The sequence below is a fragment of the Pleurodeles waltl genome, chromosome 10 (genome assembly GCF_031143425.1).
Source record: "Pleurodeles waltl isolate 20211129_DDA chromosome 10, aPleWal1.hap1.20221129, whole genome shotgun sequence".
NCBI classification, from domain to species: Eukaryota; Metazoa; Chordata; class Amphibia; order Caudata; family Salamandridae; genus Pleurodeles; species Pleurodeles waltl.
Genome location: NC_090449.1, coordinates 878,202,656 through 878,221,106, shown reverse-complemented (window position 1 = coordinate 878,221,106; position 18,451 = coordinate 878,202,656). Strand labels below are relative to the sequence as shown.

At 41.0% G+C, this 18,451-nt stretch overlaps 1 protein-coding gene across 1 annotated transcript in view; it reads left to right on the top strand.

Annotated features, from left to right (window-relative positions):
* ZNF804B (zinc finger protein 804B) overlaps positions 1 to 18,451 on the top strand; it is a 1,021,297-nt gene that overhangs the window by 918,626 nt on the left and 84,220 nt on the right. The gene's annotated exons all lie outside the window — the stretch shown is intronic.

Here is an 18,451-nt window from a genome sequence, read left to right as displayed (position 1 = left end):
ACTCCAGGGACCCACACTGTGAGGCCGTCAGGAGTGAGGCAGTCTTAAGACTGCCACACTCGCAGTGGTGGTCGGACCGTCACCATAGTGGTGGTCCAACAGCCACATTACGACGGTGGCAGAGCCACCATGGTCCAACTCCCGGCATGGCCAGGTTCACCCTAGTCGACACCCTAGCGGTTTCGGCCGTCGTAATCTGCCAGGGCATCACTGTATTATGAGTCCCCTTTCCGCCAGTCTTTGCATGGCAAAGGCTAGCGGAATGGGGCCCATGTACAGCCCCATCGCGCTTTCCACTGCCTGAATTAGGAGTAGTGAAAAGTGTGACAGGTGCCGTTGCACCCAATGCACCGCAACTCGAGCCGGCGGCAATGTTGCGGTGAGTTTCCTGCTGGCCCAGCAGGAAACTCATAATAGGGCCTGCGGAGGGACAGCCTCTGCCGCCCACCAAAGTCGTAATGAGCCCCTTAGTCATTACTAGAAGTCGGGGATCCCGGCCTAAGCATTTTTAGTGATTTGAGCTTCAAAAAATACTCAAAAAATAAAGAGACGAGCATTAATAAAAGAAATGATTAAACAGTTTATTTCATCATAAAAATTCTAAAAAATCTACTTTTTAATTTTAATGGGAATTTTGGAGGTTTTAATGGGAACTGATTCCGCTCATCATTCATTTTATATCTTGTATAATGCACTTGCACTGCTTCCATTAATGAATCTGAGGTTAATAACGTATGTTTAGCCTCTAAGTTTACAATTTGTCTCTTTATGACTATACACTTTAGAAAATTAAATAACATTTTAAAGAATAATAATCAGTCAAGGGCCCCATGAGTAGGCTTTGTGGATCTCCAGAAGTTCCCATGCAGTAGGTGAAGGGCCACTGCCCTAGTGCACCAAGGGCCAGATGTAGCAAGGCATTAGCGCCTCGCAAACGGTGAAAAACGCTGTTTGCGAGGCGCTAATGCCCATCCGCGATGCAGAAATGCATTTTGCGAGTCGGAACTGACTTGCAAAATGCGTTTCCGACTCGCAAATAGGAAGGGGTGTTCCCTTCCTATTTGCGACCCGCACTGCGATGTAAGTTGATTTGCGAAAGCGGTCGCAAATCAACTCGCAGTTACCATCCACTTGAAGTGGATGGTAACTCATTCGCAAACGGAAGGGGTCCCCATGGGACCCCTTCCCCTTTGTGAATGATCACAAAATTATTTTTTCAGAGCAGGCAGTGGTCCTATGGACCACTGCCTGCTCTGAAAAAAAACGAAACAAAAGGTTTTGGTATTTTTTTCTAAGTGCAATTTGTTTTCCTTTAAGGAAAACGGGCTGCAGATAGAAAAAAAAAACCTGCTTTATTTAAAAGCAGTCACGGACATGGTGGTCTGCTGTCTCCAGCAGGCCACCATCCCCGTGAGTGCCCAGACTCGCTATGGGGTCGCAAACTGCGACCCACCCCATTAATAATAATGAGGTGGGTCTTTGCGACCCCATAGCGAGTCGCAGAAGGTGTCTGAGACACCTTTCTGTATAGCAAATTGCGAGTTGCAATTTGCGAGTCGGAAGGACTCGCAAATTGCAACTCGCAATTTGCTTTCTACTTACATCTGGCCCCAAGTCCTTTTGCCAACTATTAAATCTCGGAGGTTTGAGAGGGAGCTTGAGACTCCTCTCTGGTGCCTTCAATCAGAGAGGCAGAGATTCTGTAGCCTTCTATTGTCATTCTCCTAAAGATACATTTCTCCTGAGAGTGAATCATATAGGGCCTGCTGTAAGGTAAAACCAGTCAACTATTTGAGATGGCCCTACAGTGAACAATGCTAAAAAGCTTAGTTTCCCAGTGACCGGGTTTGCAGCAATGTGACATTGCTCCTGTTCTTGTTATATGCTTTAGTGTAAAAATTATCCAACAGTCCCTTCACCACAGCAACCCAATAATACTACATAATTTACTTTATTCCTTAATGTTCTGCCCAGTTCTATCTTAAGATCGATGTGCTATGCCTACCAAGGATTAAGGAAAACCTTCAGCCTGTAAAAACATCTGCTTTAAGCCTCTCCCAATATCTGTTTCGATACAATAAGCCCAAAGAACAGGATCACTACAAGAGTTTTTCCTTGAGAGGTGTGACATTGAAAGCCTAAATTCAAAAGCTGACTCTACATCTTGACTTTCTGCAGGCTCTCTTTGTCCTGCAAGCTGTTGGCTCTCACTGTCAGACTGAATTAAATTAACCCTCAAGAGGTCAGGCAAAACGTAAAATAAGCGTTCTAGATGATCTTATTTCAACCTTATGCCATCTTCAGAAGTGGCATTTATCTTTAATAAAAAATCGAACCACATCAATAACCTTTTCATTTTATACCCCCTCTGATTTTAACTATTTTGTAATACAGTGGCATTTGTCAGAAACTTGCAGTGAGCATTTAATTTTGAGAGCATTTTCCAATCAAAGTTACTGAGCTAAGTTGTTAAACTCTTATGTATTAAACATATTTCCTAAAGTATTTCAGAAAACCTGAACCATTTAAAAGCATGTTACATTCTAAGGTGCAAAGGAGGAAATACTTCCCCTTTTCCCTCCACCCCATCGCAGCACTTTCTATAACACAACATTTGACAAAATCATTGACTATCACATTGACAAGTTTGATAGTTTCAGAATAAATATTCTTGCCTTTTTAAACAAAGCACTTACGGGTAGAGCCTGATTAGCAGTTCTCAACTAGTACCGATGTCAAAACAACTGCTTTCCAGAGTGCGAAACTGAAGTGAGGTGATGGTGGCAAAAATTGTTTTATTCCGCCATAGCACCAAATGTTTGGACCTAAGGCCGGACTTAAAAGAAGAAACTTTTGTCTCCTCAGACGAAACTTCGACAGCTGTCAATTATGTGTGGTATAGAGAGGCACAACAATAGTCTGGTGCCAGAATCCCCCACCTTACGTCTTCCTATGTACTGGCTACATGCCACTATGTTAGGATCAAGCATCCATTCCCACCGCCTACTTCAGGCAATAGCATCTTTGATAAAATTACACCAGCGGAGTGGCAGTAGCTGCTGCACCTTAGAGTTATTAGAATTCCTACTGCTCTCCATCTTCAAGCCTCAGGATAAACACAACAGTTTCCCTTGAGATGCTACTCATGAGGAGAAAGCTGCAGTGCGCTAGAAACGGTTCATCCCAGAGAGAAAAGGGTCCACATCACTCTATACTTTCCCTATGAAGCATGCACACAGACCAGCCTCTTGCAGTGCCGGGGCAGCACAAGAATATATTCTTCCTTGCATTCCTCACTGCGCAGCACACGGAATTTTTGATTTGCAAGGCATTTCTCCTGCATTTCTGCCCACAGATTTGCATCCTCCTTCTGCGGATGGGAAAACGGCATTTCGCCCATCCCCGTGCTAAACACTCAACTTTAAGTTGTGTGGAAAAATCAGCGGTAGAAGCTGTAAACCTCGAATTCCTGCACTCAAGTTGCACAAAACAATCATTTAAGAGTATACCTCAACTAGTCATGTACGTAATTTGTATTATGCGACATGATATTGACTAAATATTAATTATTGGGCTACCCGCACCTTGTGAGCTTTCCCATTTTAATGAGTATCCCATCGAGTAGTTTTCTCTCACTGCGTACCTCATACATTATCCTTGTGACTGACTGAACAGAGGCGGCCATACGTACCCCAAGTAATGTTTGTGGAAGTAATACGGGTGGTACACATGGAACAAACTCTGTGCCTTCACATACCCCTCATCACACACACATTTTACTGTCAAACAGTTGTTTTTGTCACTAAACCGGAAGAAACACACACTGGAGAGGGTAAACGAACTGATCTTTAATGTGAAATGTATGACATTTAAATGCTTTACTGATCGTCATGAGAAGGAACGTGTGTTCATAGGCCTGTGTCACGCACAAATGTGGCTGCCAAGAGAGTCCTTTTTAACCAAATAAAGCGAGACATATATATAAGGATGCAGACATGTATGGAATAGGTTGATATTTAAAAAAGGAGAATGATTGGCCACCTATGAGCCATACGTTGATATTAGCACTGTGCAAGGCGAATGAGGTGTTTTTTGTGTTAAGGGGAGACAGTTATCTATCTTTGCTCCATCTTCAGGCTGCAAAAGCACCAACATTAAGAGATTTATGGAGCTTGAAGGTGCTTGTTATTCAAATGACTTACATGTCACCTAGACAGATATAAGCTAAGGGGTACCACGTTTCCCAGTAAGGAGTAGCCTTCAATTATGGAAACTGTAAGGATGGAATGAAGTCCTTGAGGTAAAGTAATTTTTGTCCAGTACCATCATAAAGCGTTTTTTATAAAGGGGAAAGATGTAGATGTTCTTATGGTTGTATTAAACAATCTATCATTTGTACTCCATATCTACAAATCTTAAAAATATAGTGCAAATGGATATTGTAGAGTCAATATATGTGCAGATCAATATTAAGGAAAAAAATCAATATTTTATCATCACAGCAGCTTACACTAGTAAATGCAGGATAGAAAACCTAAACATATGCATATATGAATCCCGGGGTGTAGAGCAGGCCCCTTCAGCCCCTGTGGTGCAGGGTGTCCCCATCCTCTTCATTAGGGCCATATTCTGCCTAAGGCCAATGTGTATCTATGAAATAAGTGAGACTCGGGCCCATTTTCACATTCTGCAGGGGGCCCCATCATTTTACGGTGTGCCACGGTACAAATAATAAGTCAGGATTTGATTAAACTTTGAAGCAAGATGCCGTTCTACGGCAGATAAATAGCACACACTTTCTTTCCATGGATCCATTCGGGAGAGCAGAGACAAATGCATTTCTAAGGCAGAACACTATACATGTCAGGAGGCTAGCAGGCAGAGATGCAACAAAGGGGTAACACTGGCATTTTAGCAGCATTTAACATTTTGCTGGAAGTCAGAAAAAAGTAAATCGCCAATCGCAGCTGTCAAAAAGACAAATGTGCACAATCTTTTAGAAATCAGTGTTGCATCAGAGTTACATTATGCACATTATGATTGACGCATCAGATTACATGCAATTAATACAATATGAAAGCAGAAGTCATTGTGCTAGTGCAAAGCAAACAATTATTATACCAATCCTTAACAATTACTACCCAGCGGCGGCCACCGCAAATCCCAAGGTGAAGAGTGAAGGGTGAGGGGGGGAGATAAATAAAAACAAATATAATTTAAAAAAACATACATTTTTCCAGTTGCCGCATTGCTCTTCTGGTCTTTTCTGTGATGTCCAAGCATTCGCTGGGAAACCAGCACAGGCTCCCCAGCAATCATGGCACTGCTTACATGCTAAACATAGCATGTAAGCAGTGTCAGGATTGGTCTGAGCGGCTCGGAGTGATGCTCAGACAAAAGCCTGGATTCTGTGTTGTTTCTCCAGCCCAGCTGTGTGTACAGCCCAGTTGGAGAAACCGAAGTGCGCATGTGTGTTTGGCCAGCCTGAGACAGCTGGCCAAGCACACATGTGCACTTAGTGCACTGTCCCCTTTCCTCCCCCATCTCCTACATCCCAGCCCCACCCCAAACACACTGCCGGCTGAGCCAGCAGATGAAAGATAAAATGATAATAAAACGGCAATTAAATATCGTTTTACCTTTCATCTCCTGACTTAGCCCAGGAGAGCGATGCTCCTTCATCATTGCGAAGGAGCTGCTCCTGCTGTTAACTGCAGAGAAGAGCTGCAGCCACACGAGGATAAAGGACATTGTGTTACAAAGCTCAACTGATAATTCCTCGGGCTGGTTAGGTAGTGGCTGTGGTGGCTGGGCAATGCACTGTTGGGTACACAGTAGCTTCTAACATGCTCCTGCACATGTCATTATTGGCTGAGCTGTGCACCAGTCAGAGACTATCTTCCCTCTGTAACTGTCCACCCACGTGGAATATGTGCACAGGCTACTCTGTACAAAAACCAAAGGTGCAACTACTACTTACACATCTAAGTCGTAGGCACATAACAATGACCTAAAGGCTTCCAAAAGTGACCTGAGCGAGTGTTGGCCCCCAATTTACTTCATCGAAAAGTGTCTAGTGATGAGGGCGGGTAAGAGGCTAGCAAGCAGCATGAGAAAAAACAAGTGACAGGGAGATTATGTAAAAGGCAAGAAGGAGAAGAGGTGGACAGAAGAAAATAACAGACTGGTGGTGTGGTGACAAGAGTAGGCAATTCAGAGTTATCGATCAGAAAGACAACGACAAATAATGACACAGAAAAAAGGCAGAAAATACAAATAACGTAAACCACTGTTCTAATGTAATGCAGTTGAGAACTGGTACTTCGAAATGAGAAACTTTGGTCTATACACACTGATACTATATACATTTGACATGCCAAAGCAAAGTAATGTCAAGTCATAACAGTGTAATTACAGTGCTTGCAGCCCGTAATCTCGGTTTTATTTCTAATGATGATGTTTCCTAAATATGTTGAGTGGACACTTTCTTCATAGCCGTGTCAATGTTCTGATAGTGAGAGTACTCTTTGGGTTTTCAAGTCTGTAAACGTACTTCCTTGTAGTATAAATAAAGTTAAAACTTGATCCATGATTTCATGTTTCAAGCAATATTTCGAGAAGTCAGCACACCTTATTTGTGGCATAATATGTAATGAACTAGAAAAGTATAAAATAAATACATTTGCAAACTGATTTGATATTCAAATCAAAAGATTTATAACAAAACAATGTATTCATTTGGATGTTTTAAATTTTTCTCATATAATGTTTTGTCTTGCTTCACAAAAAAGGACTGAAATGACATCCAATGTCAAGCGAAAAAAGAGTGTAGGAGAATGTCTTATGAGGTATGGATCAGCCCAAAGCTAATATTATACACTCCGGTCTCGAGGAGTTTGAACAGTCATTTAAAAACAAAATCTGAATGTTTTCATGAGGTTTCTTGAGCACATGTGAATTATCCCAGCTCTCAATGACGGACTGAGAGCGTTTTACAGTCTTGAGCCATAATCTTTGGGTGATCTACTCCATTTTTCACCCACTTGAACAACTGTGTTTGCTGAGTGGAGGTTTCTGCCTGGGGTGTAATAGGTGGCTAGGATTTGCAGGCATTTTGGGATGTTGTGTCCCTCACAGTTCAGTGGGGCACATCTGGATAGAGCTCCTAAGTGACAAGACAACAGTATATGTTGCACACACAGTGGAGAAAATGAGAACTAACATATCCATTCCACTTCTTTATTATGATTTATGGCTCATTCACATCTAGAATGCTGCTAGTAAGACAAGCATGTCAAAGAAACTCTTACATCCAGGGGGATTTATTCAAGCGCTACTCTTACTTCTGTTACTGGAAACAGTAGACTCAAAGGTGTTGGTATTTTACTATAATAGATTATTTAATATGTACCATGAACACATAAATCTTGAGTTTAGAGTGATGATATTTTTCATGGTATTCTCAGAAGTCAGTGCATGAAAAACAAAAAGAAGTTTGGGAAACCACAAAGCATTTTACATCACAAATCTATCTACTAGCCCTAATTGATTAGTCAAAATATAACTTAATTGAAAGAAATCAGGTAATAGGTTGAGAAATGTGGAAGCCCCACACAAATAATAAACACAATCCTTGTCAGGCTAAACTACAAAAGTCACTAAATTAGCCATGTGATTAACCTTCAGGTAGCACGGCACATATCAGTGATGCTTAACATAGAGTTAAGCACTCAACAGTAATACATTGACAACACAACAAAAGAAAAATCTCAAACCTATGTAGAAAAATAGATTACATTTTAATAAATGATTCCAGAACGACAAACTCCAATCGGTAGAACTGGAGATGTGCAATTACAAAGTTTTAGGTTGCTATGGGGCTTAAAAGCACAAAGTGCTACTTGCAGCCATGTGGTCATGCTAGAGTGGGTGAAAGTCATATGATGGAGCATGGATACATGTATCCATGTATTCCATGGATACAGGAACCAGGTTAGTCCCACTGAAAAATGTATTCTGTCAAAGTCTGGCATGAAGAGTTGAAGAGTATGAAAAGTTTAGTTCATGGGGGAGGAGGCCGCGAGGAGCATGGAGAGCATTGCAGAGGATTGTTGCTGTAGTGCAAATAGCAGGCTGGGCTATGGGGGCTGTTGTTGCTCTCGCAAGAATTGCAGATCTTGCCTCTCTGGTGGTTGCTGAACAGACAGAATTGTGGTTCACTGGAGCCGCGCATAGGTAGTCATCCCTAGTGTCAGGGTCTCAGCACGAATGGGCCTTTTCGCGGTTGCAAAGAGTCCACAATTTCAAGATTTCATATTTCCTCACAGAAAAAGCTCACCTTCCCTGCCCACACCTAGTCCCGTTGTGTGTCACTGTCTGGGAGGCATACACAAACCCTAACAGCAGAGCTATTCACAGTAATGTGACCGAGGACACTGGCAGAAGTCGCAAATGGTGAGGACAAGAAAAAGACAACTTTTTAAAAAAATTGCATTTTCAGAATAGACACTTAAAAGCTCACTTTAGCAGTAAAGAGGCTTTTAACTCACAATTCATTTGAGTATGAACACCATATCTCTATCTACTTTAATTAAAAAGTGTTCACGTATTAAATGTTAAATGTAATAAGGTAACCCAGTTTTAGTAAGTAGGAGAGATAGGCTTTACTGCGGTAATAGAGGACTTTAGGGATTTTTCACTACCAGGACATGTAAATCTTAAACCCAGGTGTCCTTCTTTCTGAGCACAATACACCTACCACTATAAGTCTGTATGTTTTAAGGAGCTACTTCAGTGGTTGGCACAGTGAGGGCTGCAGGCCCGCTAGTATCATTTAATTTACAGGCCCTGTATACATGTAGTACTATTGTACATGCAGTACTATATTCGAGGGACTTACAAGTAAATTATATGGGCCAATTAGGTGTAAGCCAAGTTTACCATGCTTTAAGGATTGAGCACAAGCACTGCAGTACTGATAAGCAGTGTGTTAGACTTTTCATCCTTGGCATGGTCTCCCTTAACTCGTTGCCTCTGTTTCCCAGGTTGTTGATGTGTACTGAACTCCGATTTTGCTGTTTTTGTTACTCTGGGCACTTTACCACTGCTACCCAGTGCTAAAGTGCAAGTGCACCTTCACAAAATGTGTATGTAATTGGTTTATCCATGATTGGTATATTTGATTTATTAGTAAGTCCCTAGTACGGTGCACTAGAGGTGTCCATGGCCTGTAAATCAAATGCTACTAGTGGGCCTGCAGCACTGGTTGTGCCACCCACATAAGTAGCTCTGTAATTATGTCTCAGTCCTGCCACTGCAGTGTCTGTGTGTGCAGTTTTAACAGTAAATTCGACTTGGCAAATGTATCCACTTGCCAGGCCTAAACCTTCCATTTTTTTACATGTAAGGCACCCCAAGGTAGGCCTTAGGTAGCCCCAAGGTCAGGGTGCAGTGTATGGTTCAGGTAGGACATATAGTAATGTGTTTTATATGTCCTGACAGTGAAATATTGCTAAATTTGTTTTTCCCTGTTGTAAGGCCTGTCCCTCTTATAGGTTAACAAGGGGGCTACCTTTAAATATGATTAAAGTGTAGATTCCCCTAGAGAGTAGATGGACATGTGGAGTTTGGGGTCCCTGAACTCACAATTTAAAAATACATATTTTAGTAAAGTTGATTTTAAGATTCTGTGTTTGAAAATGCCACTTTTAGAAAGTGAGCATTTTCTTGCTTATACCATTTATGTGACTCTGCCTGTTTATGGATTCCCTGTCTGGGTCAGTTTGACAGTTGTGCTGGTTGCAACTCACACTAGACAGTGACACAAAGGGAGCGGGGGTGTAGTCTGCATTTCCTTATAAGCCATCTGTGCTAGGAGGGTGGGGAGGAGTGGTCACTCACACCTTAAAGGGCTGTGCCTGCCCTCACACAATGCAGTCTCTAACTCCCTGGTGAGTGTCTGGGGCCTGGCCTGTTCAAGTCAGGATTTCACATTCAAAAAAGACTTACTTCAAAGGAGAAAATGGGTATAAGAAGGGCACTCAAAACCACAGACTTTAGAACACTTCTGGAAACCAAGAGGAACCTCTGCCTGAAGAAGAGCTGAATGGCTGAGGAAGAAGAGCTGCCCTGCCTGTGACTGAGCTTTGTGGAGCTATCCTGGAGTTGCTGCTTCTGATTGAGTAAGAGGGAAAAGACTAGACTTTGTGTGCCTTTTATCTTGTGAAGATCTCCAAGGGCTTGTTTTATAGCTTGCCTCCTGTTGTTTGAAATCTCAGGGACAGCAAAGACTTCTCTCTGCCAGCATAGTGGAGTCTCTGGAGAGACTCTTACTCTGCCCTGTGGTGCCCATTCAGTTCCTGGGACCCTGAAAGGAGAAGCAGGCAGCCCAAGAGGAAGAAATCCACACATAGAATGCTGTGCGGGGAAAAGATTGACGTAACTCTGATCTGCGGCTGGGAAATCGACGTGCTGCCTGCTTCGCAGCTGAAAATCGATGCTCACCTGTAATGTGCCTGAAGAATTGACCCACGGAGCTAGAGAAACGATACGCAGCATCGCTGACAGAGGCTGGTGAGATAGCAACCTACACTGCGTGGTTTTCGGATCATCGTGCGGTTGGATTTCCAACGCAATCACCGCTGGGCGTGTAAAAACAACGCAAGGGATGCCCGGACGTGAGAGTGCGGACAGAATCGACTCATCGCTCTCCTGCAGAGAGAAGAAACGACACAGCCCGACCCGATGAAAGGAGAAACGACGCAAGGTCTCCCTCATGAGCAAAATCCACGCATTGCTACCCCTTTTTGTGTATTGTGGATTTTTGTTGTTTTGGTCTTGTTTTGTTTATATAAATATTCTCTATTTTTCTAAACCTGTGTGGTGTCTTTTTGTAGTGTTTTCATTAATTTACTGTGTGTTGGTACAAATACTTTACACCTAACACTCTGAAGTTAAGCCTACTGCTCGTGCCAAGCTACCAAGGGGGTAAGCAGGGGTTAGCTGAGGGTGATTCTCATTTACCCTGACTAGAGTGAGGGTCCTTGCTTGGACAGGGCGTAACCTGACAGCCAACCAAAGACCCCATTTCTAGCACAGTGTAAATGTACGGAGTCATAAAGCCAACAAAAAATAATACAACATACAGGAGGTGTGAAGGCAATACGTTTGGGGAATCACTAGGCCAAGGATATCGGGTCTAACACTAACTATTTATCTGTCTGCCTGTTTATCTATCTATCTATCTATCTGTTAGTTATCTAGCTATATGTTATCAGTGTCTCGGTTATTGTGTAGGCCAAACTATTAGTATTCTCCCTACATAACTTATGCCAAGCCAATGAACTATCTTTGCACACCTCTGAAATCTGTTGGGCCTGGAATCAAATAGCACCCTCTGGTCATCATGTCTGCCTCTCCCAAATTCTCCGACCTTTACAGCTTTCTCTCAAACGATTCTCTATTGTGGGGGAGATTCCGGATAGCCTCATGTATCTACACAAACAATTTATCTGTTAGAGACATGTTAACAGGAAAGCAACTGCAACCAATTTTTCCTCCTTCCTTCTGCCAGCCTTGTAGTGCTAATCACTACACTTGTGTAGTGCTCCAGACTTGTGAATGAAACATTCCTTTCAGCCATGTTTGTATTATTTTGTTACCCCAGGTAATGTCAAATCGTAGCTAGAATAATATGCCGATCTTATTGACATTTGCTAGTATCACGATTTATATATTAGTTTTCTAAGCTTACACATGCTCTCTCTGAAGAGTAAGTGCCCCACTTGCTACATACAATCAGGCCTGATTTGTATGTAGGATGTATGTATTACCAGAAAAAGCCCTGAGACACATGACAGGGCCTTTTCCTCGCAGGCATTTTGGACAGTGCAGGAAACATTCAAATGTGATCATCCTTTCTACTGGTAGCCAGTGAAAGGTTTTCAAAGCCAGCTTGACTCAGCTCCACTATGTATAATTAAAATCACATTCTGGCATACAGTTTTTGTAGTCTTTTCAGTCTACCGATGGATGTTTTGGGATGCCTGATGTTAATTATGTTACAGTAGTTGAGGAAAGAAATAATGACGTCTCTGGTTAGTTCCACCTGCTGGTCAGTTTGGTGTGATGGCAGTTTTTTCTAGAGATGGAATAGCTGAAAATGTATCCCTTCAACCTCTGTTTTAACATGCGAAATGAACCTCTGCTGGATTGCAAATAGTATGTCAATGACTCTAGCAGAAGGGGTATAGACGGGTGTACGAGAACCACTGACTAGTCGAACTGTAGTGAGACAGGTTACACTTTCTCCCATTCTGATGCATCTGGTACAAAAAGTAGAATAGAAATAGGTCTCCTTCATACAGTGAAGGAAACGAATGAAGTACAAAGTGATGTCAGTATTTTTGTTTGGGTCTATTCAAATTTCATTTCGATTTCATCTGCATTCTTTTTGAAAGTCCTTGGTACTACTTGTTGAACTTTTTGACTGAGTTTGGAGAGAAAAGATATGATCCAAACTAGGGTGTGCCCACTATTCCTGCACAATTGTGAAGGCGCAATAGCAAAATTGTGTCACCAGCGATGTACGCTGCAGAGACAATAAGGAGTATAAGGGCTCTCTTCTAAATATATTCATTGAGAGGAGATGGCCCACAGTTAATTCAATTATGGATTCTTCTGTATCCCTTTGTGCACCTAAACACAAACTGGTTGTTGTGGAGGAGGTGGCATAATACTGCAAGTACTTGGAACTTTTTATCACCTTCTTTTCTAAGATCCTGCTTAGTTACTTAAAGGCCAGTAATTGGCAAAGATATTGGGGTCACTTTTGATTTCTTTCGTAAGTGCGTTGATAATAGCATGCTTTAGAGTGTCAGATATGATTCCTTATCTGTAGAAAGTTGTATAATATATTTTATACCAGGTGTTAGAGGTGAGGGGAGTTGTATAAGGGACTCAGTAGTGTGAGTTGGGTGCTTTTCATTGGGCAGCAAGATTAAGCACTTTACCAACCTCAGCGGATATGAAGATTGTGAAGGTAGGAAGCAAGAAACTCCATTGCGGTAGATGAGTCAGGTGGCTCTTGTATGTTGGAATTGAACTTGCTATTTTAGAAATTTCAGATTCAAATCACTTTAGTCGATTTTTGCAGTGTTGGCCTGCACTTGGGTTGATCTTCAGAGCTTTTTGTTGGCCAGCTCTTGGTAAATGTTTATGATAACTTATGATTTTTGTGTAGCCCTGGTAGCATATTTTGTGAGGAAGGCTGTTTAGGCTCTTCAAGTTACAACGTGGTGGCATTTGTATGTGTCACCCAGATTATTTTTTGACCTTGCTCTTTGAAGTATATCATTTGCTAGTTAACAAATTAATGCTTGATTAATAAATACTGGTTACTGTGAACTTTCTAAAAACAGCACCTACGAGGAATTACAGCCGTATTATTTGCTTTGAATATTATTTAATGAAGCATGTTTAGGGAACAACTCCATCCGGCCTACAGGAGGATGGGCAGCTTTATTCTAACTTGACAGAAAAGGAAAAAGTAACCCTTCTTCAACCAGCAAGATCTCCTAAATTCCTACTAATTTAAAGAGAATGGTTGTTTCTATTGTATTTTCGAAAACGAAATTTAGTTCACTTCAATGTTCCGTGCCCACGTCTGAGAAGGCAAAACACCACAAACGCCTTCTCAGTGTGCCGACCTCTTTTCTAAAATGATAAACCTTTACAAGCGCTTTTAATTATAACTCCTGTGTTGCATTCAGCAGACGTGCACTCTTTATAAGTAAAGAAACTGTACGGTTGTGTACTACCTGCAATTACCAGCCTGCTCTAAGTATCATGACTGTTCTGCGTAAGACACCGACAGTCTGAGTCGAAGCTACAACACTTCACACAATTATCAAAGTGAACACCCAGATCAGATGTCAAATTAGTAGAATCCAATAGGCATTGTTGCTTTCCGTGCATTAGTGCATTTTAATCAGTAAGGGGTTCTTTTCCATTCATGCTAAAACTTTAATGACGAGGGATCGTCACTTCATCTGAAATCGCTTGATTGCGTCGTAGCTTGGCACTAGGCAGAACAAAACCCAGGAGCCACTTTATTCCCGAGTTACTTTGCTCAGACGTTGTTGGCCCCTATGTACTCTGCAATTTGCGTGATGATCTCCTTCATGCCAGATCACGACTCTGGAAAAACAGGCGTGAGGGCGAAAAAATGTATCTAGCTAAAATGAGGAACATTGTAAATGTTTATTTCAGTATAAAGGCAGTACCTTAAAGATGTTGATTATCTTACCTATAGTTCTGTCAACGGATTTCATTTTTACAGTTTAAAACTATATAGCAAACGTTTTTGGTATTTTCAGAATTTCAGTTGCTATGGCGATGTACTTTTCCCAGAGACCCTAGCTAAGTCTGGATTTCGTATTGCGATCTGCCAGCAGACCGTCCCGCTGTTTCCCCTCTTCAAAGAACCCTCACCATAATGCGGTTGGTGAAATAATTACAAATATATAACTATATTGTCATTTTGTTATCGTACTGTCAGCAGGAACGTTTTTACACATTAAGTCCACATTCACTGAATGGAGAAATACCCACAAAGAATGCGTTTCCAAATAAATTAATCTTTTTAAAAACGAAAATCGTCTTCATTGGGAGTAGGCGGGTCCAAACAGATACGTTCCGAATGTATTCCAAAATTTAAACCATAAACGGATGTTAGGGATTATATGTATGTATTTACATTTTATCTCTAAAAAAATATTGTGCAAATTTAACAGTTGAACGGTTCGCGGATTTCTTTAGCAATTAAATACAGTTAGTTAAAAATGACAGTTACCTTGCCCTTTTGGTGCAAATACATAGCTTTTTTATTTTTTTTAGAATTGTTGTAAAGTGCTACTCCCTCGCCTTTTGGTTACTCCAGACCATTGACAGAGATGGCAAAGATTTAGTTAAAAACAATCAACCAAACCAATTAAAATCAATCATAATCCAAAGGGGAAAGCACAATTAAAATGCCACATTGAAGTGCCATTATTAAATTATTGCACCGATTTGGCCTGGTTACGGTTCCTTTGATCATTTCGTCAATTGCCTCATCCTTGACCAAGTGTCAAGTAATACGCACCATTGCAGTAACATGTATATTAGTTGTTACATCGGGATTCTTTATTTCGCTGTACTTCGGTTCATTGTTCTTTCCACGAGACTGTAGCATAGTGATGTATTACAATGTAAACTGACAGGACAAAGTAACTCATTAAGTTCAATGAAATATTTAACTGGGTGTTAAAAAAGTATTGTGTTTATGACTGTAGTTAAAAAAATATATATTTTAAAGTACTACACCCTTAGTTTAAATTTAAAATAAAAACCTTCTCCACCCCTCACCTCACACATCACTTAACTTTTAGAAGAAAAACTGCACCCCTGAGCATTATCTTCACTCAACCCCCAAAACCCTCTCTACCCCTATACACCAGCCATCTCAGAACTCTAAAACCCTTTCCACACCTAAGCACCACCCGTCCCTGAACCCTGAAAACCATCTTCACCTTTAACCTCCCCTAATTCCTGAACCTTGAAAATATCTCTCTACACCCTAAATGCCATCCATCCCTGAACCCTAAGAACTCATCTCTAGCCATAACATCACTAATCGATGAACACTAAAAACGTCTCCCACCACTCACCATGAACTCTAAATACCTCTCTCCGCCTCTAAGCACCACCCAACGCTGAGCACTAAAAACACTTTATACTTACAGCACCATCCATCGTTAAACCTAAATAACTTTCTCCATCTCTAACTTCCAGCATCACTAAACTCTTTAAAAATAAAAAGCCCCTAACACATCCAACCCTGAACCCTAAACACCCCAATCCATCTCTAAGCGCAAGCAAAAAGAAAACCTCTTTTCCACCCATAAGCATTGCCAATCTCTGAACCCTAAACTTACATGCCACTTGAGCCAAGTTTAGATGCAACACAATAAATGTAGTGGGGTAAGTTACCCGGATGTAGTGCAAGTTCAAAAGTCCATAGCTTCAACAAAATAAAAACTGTGGTAGGCCTCCATTTGAACCAATATGGGATTAGCCCTAAACAGCCCATCACAAGTGATCAGGTAATTGGGAATGTATTAGCCCCAGAACTGCCTACGAAACAAGCATCAGTATTTCTCTGAGGAAATTACCTTTGATTACAAGTTAATGAGGAATATGATGCAGAGATTTCGGCAGGGATTTGTTTCTGCAACAATTACTGAAAGTTTGTTCACTAGTTGGCTCATAACTGCCATTATTATCTTCATCTTGATTCCAAGAATACACACAGTGAGGCCCTAAAACAACATTTCACGGCATGCCTCTCTCTTGCAATTATTCAGTGATCATACCTTCGGGAGCAGGAAAGTATTCTTAAGAAAATGCAGTATGCAATATCCAATTATCCACGCTATTTCTCTCTACCCACCCATCCTCAGAAGATGATGCTTTCTGACTCATTGGATTGTTGAAAATGATAACATTTCTATTTGATTGACACACCGTAGCACCTTGGAAGATTTAATGACACGTTGTTCAAATGCTAACCAATACATTTGATTGAAGCATAAGCATGCTTCAATGAGCAGATGAGAACACCTCCAACAGAAGAATCAGCTTCCGGGAATATCTCAAAAAAGCACTAAAAACGATACAAAAGGCAGTGTGTATTTTGTCCATCCCCTCATACAAACAGTGAATTCAGTTTACAGTAATCAGAATGTGCATGGTATTTTCTAGCTATGATATTGACCAGCATCTCACAGAACCTTCCACACTTGAAATTTGAAAGGTACAACAGCAGCTGGAATAAATGCTTTATTTTGAGATGCCAACTCACTCCTTAGAGGACCAAGTCATTCCTTATATCAAATTGTCAAGCCAACCAATTTTGTCTGTACCAGGTGAGATATTTTAGCTTATTGGTCACATACCCATCAGCGTGCTATGCTTTGTGGAAAATTGGATGTAAATGGTTACTTAAATATTACACTCAGTCCTTGTGTTTTTGCACTTGAGTTTACCTCCATGTCATACTTAGAGGAAACTGTGGACACAACAGTGCAAGGAGAGAGAATGAAATGCACAATAACTGTTTGTTGAATTTTTTTCCGCCTTGCACAGCACAAATGTGGAATAGAGCACAATTAGTTACAATGTAGCATCCACAATCGCTATTTCCCCTGGCAGTTTTTGCACTTAGTTCTACCCTGACTCTTGAAATAAATCCTAGATTGCATTGTTGTGCATTATTCTGAAACGTAATGAGGCTGAGCCTCAAAGACATTCAAAAAGGCATTTATGAGCATGTGAAGTACTAAATATGTAGTACTACTTCACCTACTCTTAAATGCAGGCGTGATTTGTTTCCAGAACTTCCAAAATGGAAACAAAATGGAAATATTATGGAAATATTCTTAAGCAGTATAAATAAAAACATTTTACCTTCTTTCTAATTTTACTAATAGGGGCATGGACTTTTCGGGGCCACTCCACCAAGGCATTTATGAGTAGTTTAAATAATACTCCGGTGGTACTACTTCACACACTCATAAATGCCTTGGTTAATCTCCCTGGTGTGTATACTCCATTATTTGGGGGTGATTGTCATCTAATGTTCCTACATTCATCAAACTGTTTTATCTTTTCCCAAATCAAGGAAAATATGCATAGTTACTAGTAATATAAAATGAAATGCTGCCGCAAGCTGCAGCGAGTGTAGGAGTTAATTATTTTAATGATTTAACAAATGACCTTCAGAATGGTTCATAAAATAACATGACAGCTTGGGTTTCTTTTTCACAGAGGAAACATCTGCCAACTAATATTTGCAATGCTCATGATTAACATTTATAAAATACCGCAGACACAATACAGGAGGTGGAAGCATCACACAGCATTTTCCCCCCAACTAAAGCATTGAGAAGGTTTATGGCTGACACGCCTGCTTAGGTAGAGATGTCCACCGAGATTCAGTTCTGCCAGAATCTAGGATGAGAAGAAAAATGTATGACTGTCCATCATTCAGGCAAGATGGTCATAAAAAAAAAAGTAAAGGACATTTACTGGTATTGTCAGGGGTGGGCCAATCATTCACTCAAATGGGTGAATGCCAGATGAAATGGGCTTCATTAAGGCTTTGGGGTCACTCTGGTGCTAGTTGAGGGCGCCTTCACTCCAACTGTTTATATTTATCAACATTTCGAAAGGTAACAGCAGATTCGTAAGACTCAATTTCACATTGTATGATATAGGAACACAAGAGTATGGGCCTGCAATTACTGTTTCTGGCAAGTGTAGCAACACAAGGAGTTACCAGGTATCAGTCTAAGTCTGGTCAACTCCATATTTAAAAGGGTGGTATTTCATAGGGAGATTCCACCAGATAAGA